We start from the raw sequence: 8,818 nt of genomic DNA on the forward strand, positions 1-8,818 counted from the left end.
GTGAACATAGGTTTTTTTAGGATCAATCCAACTTTTGACAACGATTGACCTTGACTCTTGTTTATTGTCATTGCATATGATACCATTATGAAAAATTGTCTTCTTTGAAATTTGAATGGTATTCTATGATCAGATGGTGTTAGTGTCATCCTTGGAATAAATACTTACTGACCATAATTTTTTCCTGATATGCTTTTTGCTTCTATGATGGGTTTTCCAAGCCTAGTGATTACCAAGTGTGTTCCATTGATATGCTTTTTGCTTTTTGACCTTGATTGATTACACCATTCAACATTAATGTGAGCTCCATATTTCAAAAGCAGATGCCTATTATGTGGTACCACATATCTATTATCCTGCTCTATTTTGGATTTATTTATTGTTTTACCGTCGTCCCTTCGCCTATATATTGGATAGCCATCTTCGTCTACCACTATAACATCAACAAATTTTTTCGGAAAATGACATATGCATTTCCCATTCTCCATACACGGTGAATTTTTCCTAGCCACTCCACATGGGCCGTGCATCATGTGTTGAGCTACTGCTTCAAAGTATTTCGGGTTTCAGTCCTTGTTTGGTATTTCAGCTGAGATAATCCAATTGAAATCTTCGCCCATCGGGTACTTGTCATCCCGATGTAGAAATATCAATATGTGCGCATGGGGAGCCCACATTTCTGAAACTCTATCGTGTAAACCACTGTAACGATAAAAATTTAAGGCATCTTAAATACCACTCAATAAGTCTACACGTTTTGTCTTGCTCAATACAGTCCAGCAGAATGAGTATTTAAATTGTGTTTAGCTAACTTTATTTTAAATAGGGTTTAGGTAACTTTATTGAAGGTTGAACAAATTATATAGAGCTAAACACTTTCACCAGGTGATTTTACTTTAAACATGTTTGCAGATTATTTTATTGATAAACTAATCTATTCGTGAGTTTAATGGATTATGCAACCGTCCTATATAATTCTAACAAAGTTATGCATGGCTGTAAGTATAACATGTTCATAATTATATAGGATCCTTTAATTGGCTAATGAACAACCTGTATAAAATTACCTGCTATGACCCTTCCAAAAATTTTGTTTTCTCTGATGTCTTTTATAAGATGATCCAATTTCACCTTGAAAGCCCTACATACCATATATGGTCGGTCTTCTGGATTTAATTCTCTATTACTGAGAAAATCTTCAAGTTCTGGCCATTTAGGGTTACATGTGAAAGTGATAAAAAGATCAGGATAGTACACTGTTTTACATATAGCCATTATATCTTGATAATTTTATATCATGTACCTCGGTCCCCAGTAAATGAAGACGGTAATATAATACGTTTTCCTCGAGATGATGGTGTAGTTTCTCCATTTAATACAGCTTCTTTAATTCCTTTGTACATCTCCACTCTAAATTTTTCTTGTTTTAGCCGTATAAAATTTAATCTTGCTGATTCAACCATTGAGTAGGCATCAACCAGAAACTTTTGGAAAAGTCTCCTTGCATACAATAAAGGGGATGCATCAGAATATCTCTCCTGAATCATGTAACAAAAAATTCTTTCAGTGAAACTTCATCCCTTACCTTACCATCGTTATCCTTTTTTCTATTGAGAGGTATACCTTCTCTGTAACCATCCTCTCCATATGGAAATAATAAAGGGTATTGTAAACCCAAATAGGATGAATTGAGCTGATTAATGCGTTGTAATCTTTCACTTTGAGTCTCAACCACAATATCCCTATCGGTCTTGTCTTTATCAAAGTCACCCATAATTAATGCTACAACCTCGTTGGCAGAAGGTAAATAATACCTTTTACCATATTTTCCCCTCTTTCCTAAGAGTCTTAACTTCACATCACGTCTAGATTCAAACCCGATCGACTCCCTAACCATGCGAAATGATTTGACCAATATATTGTGATCGTCAAGCATGTTCTTTAAGTCAGTAACAATATCTTCATGTATGGCATTGTTCTCACCGCCCCTACAAATTTAACCAATTATATATATGCTTAGAATATGTATCAAAATAATTTCAAATGACTTCGGTAAATTACATTTTTGTACGGGTACCTGATAATTGACATGCGATTTTGTATCTCATTTTGGGTGTCAACTACATAGAGTTGGGCAAACTTTTCACTTTTATCTTCTGGTGGTAGAAGACTGCCCATCAAATGGTAATTTTCACCAGATATAACAAAAGGTGGTGGGCCTCTTGTAGAATTCATGCTTCGCTCAACTCTAGCTCCCATTGATGTGAATTGAAATAAACTATTGTAAGTCCATATATTCTCATGAAAGTGTTTACTTTTCACATTTTTACCAAACACCAATTCATACAACACTCTAGGAGCTTCTTGTGGTTGCGGTAGTTGTACTTGTCCGCCTCTACAGCACATTGTATATTTTGGGTCATTGGTGTTGAAATAATTTTTTGTTCTCGCATCATACCAGAACAGAGCATGACAAAACTGACATGCATGTACTGCATCACCAATATTGTAGTATTCTAATAAATAGAATCATTTCATATATTAATTACCTTGTAAACATTCAATGGTTAATGCCAATCATTAGTCCATGAATTAGGACTTTGTTTTATATTAATATATAACTAATTGATGATATGTCAAAATTGTTACCGTTTGATTGTCTCTCCATATGTGGTCTTGCATTTTTTATAGTCCTAGTCCTCTTATACTATTGTTGCACTGCATCTTATAAATGAGTAATTCATACACTACTTTTATAAAAAATAAGGAACAAATTACGATACCTATAATATGGGGAATGCAGGTTAATGAATTCACTTCTAACTGATCTACATCAACTGAAGTTGCTTTTGTGATACGTGAATTACTCATATACCCTGTGGTTAGCATAGAGTCCTGGCGTGAAACTCCTTTATTTGAGGTTTGTACACCTAAAATATTTTCATGGGATTGACAATGTTAGCATTAAAAATGTGGTATCGGTTATGTGCAAATCTTGATTAATCTTACAACTTGCAAGGTATTAGATATATACCAATATGGGTTTGACTGAGTTTTCTAACATTTGTCATTGTTAAAACGAAACCTACATAAATGGAATTTAATCATAAATTTATATGTTATGTATATAATGCTTTAGCCAATTTGTTCCAATGTAAAATCAAGAAACAAAATGAAACATTACTTCTCCTAGAATGTTCAGAATTGGTATCTCTTCTTGCATTTAGCCTTGCCATCCTTTCCTTTCTAGCCTTTCTCGTAGCTTCTGCAATTTATTAATAATTGTATCTTTCGATCAAATATGAATAATAACAAAGCAATATCCTATACAATCATTAATCACACACATCACTCCCATAAAAAATCACCCTAACCATGTAACCATTTCACTCAATATAACACAAATTAGCAAGTATTAGTGGCCCAAATTGGTGTCTCTTTCAATTAATTTGTCATCATCTCACTCAAGACTCCACTATTCTTTTGTCTAAAATGAAGCATATAAGTTGTGTCTTTATGATTTTCTTAGTGATATATATTCCTTTGTGAATATTATTCTCTTGACCTGTGAATATGAATCACGAAAAGTAAACAAAATTTGACTTCCATTGCTATAATACATTCCTATATGCTTCATTTTCACTCTCATTGTTTATCCATGTGACAATTCCACTCATTATTTTGGTTTTGATTTGTTGAAAACTATTTGTTAGGAAATTTGTGTATAGCATTACCTATTGTCTGTGATGTCTCTTGCAATGAATTTGATGTCATTTCAACAGAAAGTCTACATATTATTTGGGTACTACATGCATTGCTAAGTGTGTCTTTGGTGTGAGTCAGCTTCATTGGTGGATTGTTATTTTCCTTATTCTCTTGTGTACTACATCTTGGTGTCCAGTTATGTGCTATGCTCATGTCTGCACCAGAGTAATATTAATCGAGGCTTTATATATACTCAGTGGTAATATAATAATCCATAAACGTATAGACTCACCTGAATATTGACTATCCCGGTTAGGCCAATCATCAGTTGATCTGCTTTGCATATTTCTCTGAAATGGATTTGGTGGACGACTTTGCTCTTCATTGCAACAATAATCCTCAGCCTTCCTTTTATTTTTAGCATATGTCCATCCATGGTGACCTGTGACCAAAGAAAGAACCGATTTTATAGACTTCTTTTTTAGTTAATGCATTCTTTTATGCTTTAAACATTGACTTAGACCAATATTTCTTCTACAACTAATTCTTTCAATGAATACATGGCTTGTTGTCAAACACTTACCTGGAGTTATAGAGTATGAGTTGGGGTCAATCTAAATCAGCGGTGCTCGTTCAGATGGGGAACTACTCATTTCATCATCTGAGTTTGTAACCCTTTTCCTCTTTTGGTCTAGAATGAGTTTTCTTTGGCTTCTTGCAAGAAATGCTCTATCTTGGTCCATTTCTTGAAGAGTTTTGGTAATGTTGGTTTGACTAAAGCAACAGATGAATATAAATGGCTTTCATGAACCTTTCTTCATTGGTAAAGAACTTGTACCAATTTGTGTATTTTTTTTTGTTCAAAAGAGAACTTATTCTTTTTGTATGTCATACCAATACATTACTCTTTCATAACTCTACTTTCAGAAGATGAATATATTTTAATCACTATATTACTTTCCACGTCATATAAGCTCCCTAGTTTTAAGCAATATATATTTTCATTACTTTAATCTCATAGATTATTTTTCTTACAAATAATTTACTTGTAAAAGGCATCATTATCAACTCTTTTTTATGGATTACTTCTTTTATTAAGACCTACTGCCATACATAACCTTGATTGAATTTACATCACCATTAATATTATTTATCTTAATATCTCTTATTGTGGTTTTTTATTCATTTATGCAACAAAGCTATTTGTTTGTACATTGCACAAAAACTCGTACACTCCTCCTTATCGTTTCAGATTTACTCTCCATCTTTATATATTTTAAATTGCCTTACACTCATGATATTGCAACTTTTGTTAATAATTTGATAATCACACCAAATATTATTTTAAAGGTATCAGTCGATGTATTATAAATATTGGTTTTCCACCCATTATTTATAATTTGTTATCCAATCCATGGTTTTGAATTTGTGACTTATATCAGAAATAACTACATTCTGGAAGCACAAATATTCATTTCTCTGAGCTTATTCACATATTAACATAAGATGCTCTATCTAAAAATTCTGATTCTTTTTTATCGCTTATTGGCATGAATGGTCATTTTATCTTCTGCTTTTTAAATAAAATATATACAACTCATGTTTTACCTAAATTTATTTGTTCCTCTCGTTCTATAGTTCATATGTTTGGACATAATTGTTATCTTTGAATAACTTCTATCACAACAAATATACTCACATATATTCCATAAACAAACCATAACATACAACTAAAGGGATTTAAAATGACAATGGTCATTATAACTAATTTATAGTAGTAATACACCAACTTCTATTTTTGTATTCTTATTGTAACACCCTACCATACAGAGTCTTATGCTTAAGTCATAATTCAGAGATGGCAAGGTATTACGACCTCTAAAACAAAAATTTAGTACGTATAGTAGTATGAATAATTGATTATAACTAGGAGCCTTTGTAGAAAAAGGGGTAAACAAAAACCGTAACTCGAACGCGCAACACTCCGATCGATAACGTAACGAGCAAAGGATAAGCTAACGCAAGATCATATATATAAAGAGTGTCAAAAACGGGAATATCAAGACTCAAAATCCGGCTGCGAAGATAACCGGTCCGAGCATAATAATATATACATATAATAAAATAAGGAAACCCCAAAGGAAACCCAAAGGGACACAAATACATACAACCTATTCTCCAAAATCCCCTCTAGAAGGAGTCATCACAGTTTGTATTATTTAATGGAGATAAAAGTATCTAAACAAGATATATAAACCAAAACAGAGTCCCAAGAACAAAGGATCTTCGCTAATCCAGAAGTCTCCAGCATGCCTCAACGAGAAGCCTCGCGTCCTGCATCTGAAAACCACAAAATCCGCATGGGTGAGAACCAGAGGTCCCCAGTACGGTAACGGCTTCCACATATATAATACATAATAATAGAGGAAAGCCGAAGGCAATCCTAGAACTTCCTTCAGATAATATCAAAGCTTATAAACAAGCTAAACCGTAAGTGGCAACTGACTAAAGATTCTTCAGTCTAACTAATACTTCCCTTTCCAATTCCTTCAGACCTCCCAACCACCAGCAGGAGTATAATATAGCAAACACAGTTATATCAGACAAGAGATTTACAAATAGGAACAGATAAGGCATTTAGGCAATTAGCAAGTAATATGCAGTCAAATAGGCAATCTCAAACAATTCATGTAGTATGCTTATGATGCATGCCTGTCCCTAGTGGCTGATGATATCATCTGTCGGTTATAGAGCCAACCCGACAAGTCCTGGTAGCTAGCCATTGGACTGTCCCTCTGTCGTGCATCCCCAACTCGAGTTATACTCATCATAAACTTGATCATAATCATGATCCATATCCATCACCCTCACTGGTGAATATTTATCCATCACCATCACTGGTGAATATTTATGGGGGCGAGCTCATCCGGGCCTTTCACAGTGCCCGGCCACACTTACGACATAGGGTCAAAAGAGCTTCGAGTCTCAACCTGGAGCACATGGTGGCTAGCCATTGCTACTACCCAGGGAAACCCTCATCTCCAATGGTGGAAGTGCAAACCTTCACAATTCAATCAACATCATATATGCATTTATACTTGGCCATAAACATGGCTCCGCCGTAACACGGCAATAATCTAGCCATCCGGCTCACGGTTAAATCCATAACCAGCCAATTCATTAACAATTACGGCCCTTCGGCCCATGGCACCACAAGCACTTCCACCGCCATTCTCCGCATCTCACATAATCATCTTTGATCCTCAATGATCATTCATTTTTCCCTTGCTTCACTCGCAAGTTACCACATTCACTAGCCCTTTTTCTCATGCTAGGCATATCATAATGATTTAAGACATAAGTGGTGAGATCGGAGGCTTAGAAGTATGAAATTTGGCTTTTAAAACTCAAAAATCAACTTTGGGATGAAAACAGGTCCACGCGTACGCGCACTCCACGCGCACGCGTGGATGGCGCTTTCTCGAAGAACGGCGCGTACGCACCAAGTGCGCCTATGCGCGAGGGGTCATTCTGCTAAAAATTTTCTAAGTTAAAAGCTGCAGAATTTACAGATTCAAACCCCAATCTTCCGACGGACATAACTTCCTCATTTTAAATCGTTTTTCACTCGTTCTTCGAACGGCATGGACATCCCGGATCCAATTTCATTTCTAAACAGATTTGGCACAAATCAGAGATCCGTAGTCCAAGTTATGTCCCGTCAAAGTATGCCCAAAAACCATGTTTTCATACAAAACCACAAGGTGCCATTTTCAAAACAAGCCACTTTCAACTCTTTTCAAAATCAATCAAACATGCCAATTTCAATCCTTCTCTTTGAAATCATTCAAAATGTACCAAAATCAACAACAAGCCATCCTCAACTCACACATTGACACTTTACCAAGGTTTCCAAAACCACATCCAACCATTTTAACACTTCTCAATCAAATGGCTAAAGGACAAACACAATATCATGTCATACATCCTTCCTCATCCCAATTTCCAATAATACCATTTCCAATTAACCATCATTATACATAATCAACATCATACTCACCATCAACATGGTACCACCCATCAATTCAACCTCAATCATCCATCAAGCATATATCACAACACGCATTTCTCATATTTCACACAATCAAGGCATCAATATTCATAATCACATATATGAACACATCATATATTTCAACCATTCAACAACACCAACAATTCAATGCCTATCTTAGGGCCTCTAGCCTAAGTATTTCCTACCACATTACATATTAGATACGGGAAACTAAAACCATACCTTAGCCGATTCCCCAAGCTCAACCGGAGCACTTCCAAACCACTTGTCCACAAGCTCTCAAGGTATCAACACCTCCAAGAACAGATTTTATCACACAAAACCCTCTTCCAAGCTTTCCAAAATCACCAATCAAGCTCCAATATTCACATATACACAACCTAAGCCACAATCATCATACCCATACACAACATCTCAAAACCCAAACATCATAGAACAACAAAATCACACTAGGGTTGAGAATCTTACCACACCCAAGGTCCAAGGAGACAACATTAACCTTCTCCTTCAAGAGAGTTGGGTCCTATAACATCAAAGAACCCAAAATCTCAACATTTTACCCATGAAACTCGAAAATAAGGGCTGGAATTTCGAACAGAAACACGTGGCTTACCTCAAGATTAGTTGTATGGGTTTTGTAGAGCTCTCCGCGGTGAACGCGTGGCCGCAAACGGAGCGGCAATCGGAGCTCTAGATCAAAAGTTATGGTGGTTTGAAGATCAAGTGAGAGAAAGAACTTGAGAGAGTGTTCTTCCTCCCCTCTCTTCAATTTCAGCGTGTTTGAGTGTGTTGTGAGGAGAGAGAGTGCTGAAAACTAGGGTTTTGGTTTAGTTATGTTGGGCCAAGGGCCCACTTTGGGTCCGGTTGGCCCGGTTTGGCCCGTTCGGTCCAATCTTGGTCCGATTTCTATAAAATTGGTACCGAAATTCTCGTCTCAATTTCCTCTATCACATTTAGCCATAAAAATAACATTTTTGGCTTTCTAGAATAAATTCTCATTTATGGGTTAATTAGCCGTTAATTAACTGGGTCTTACATTCT

Source organism: Arachis ipaensis, chromosome B2, assembly GCF_059453495.1.
Source record: "Arachis ipaensis isolate K30076 ecotype BB chromosome B2, ASM5945349v1, whole genome shotgun sequence".
Taxonomy (NCBI): Eukaryota; Viridiplantae; Streptophyta; class Magnoliopsida; order Fabales; family Fabaceae; genus Arachis; species Arachis ipaensis.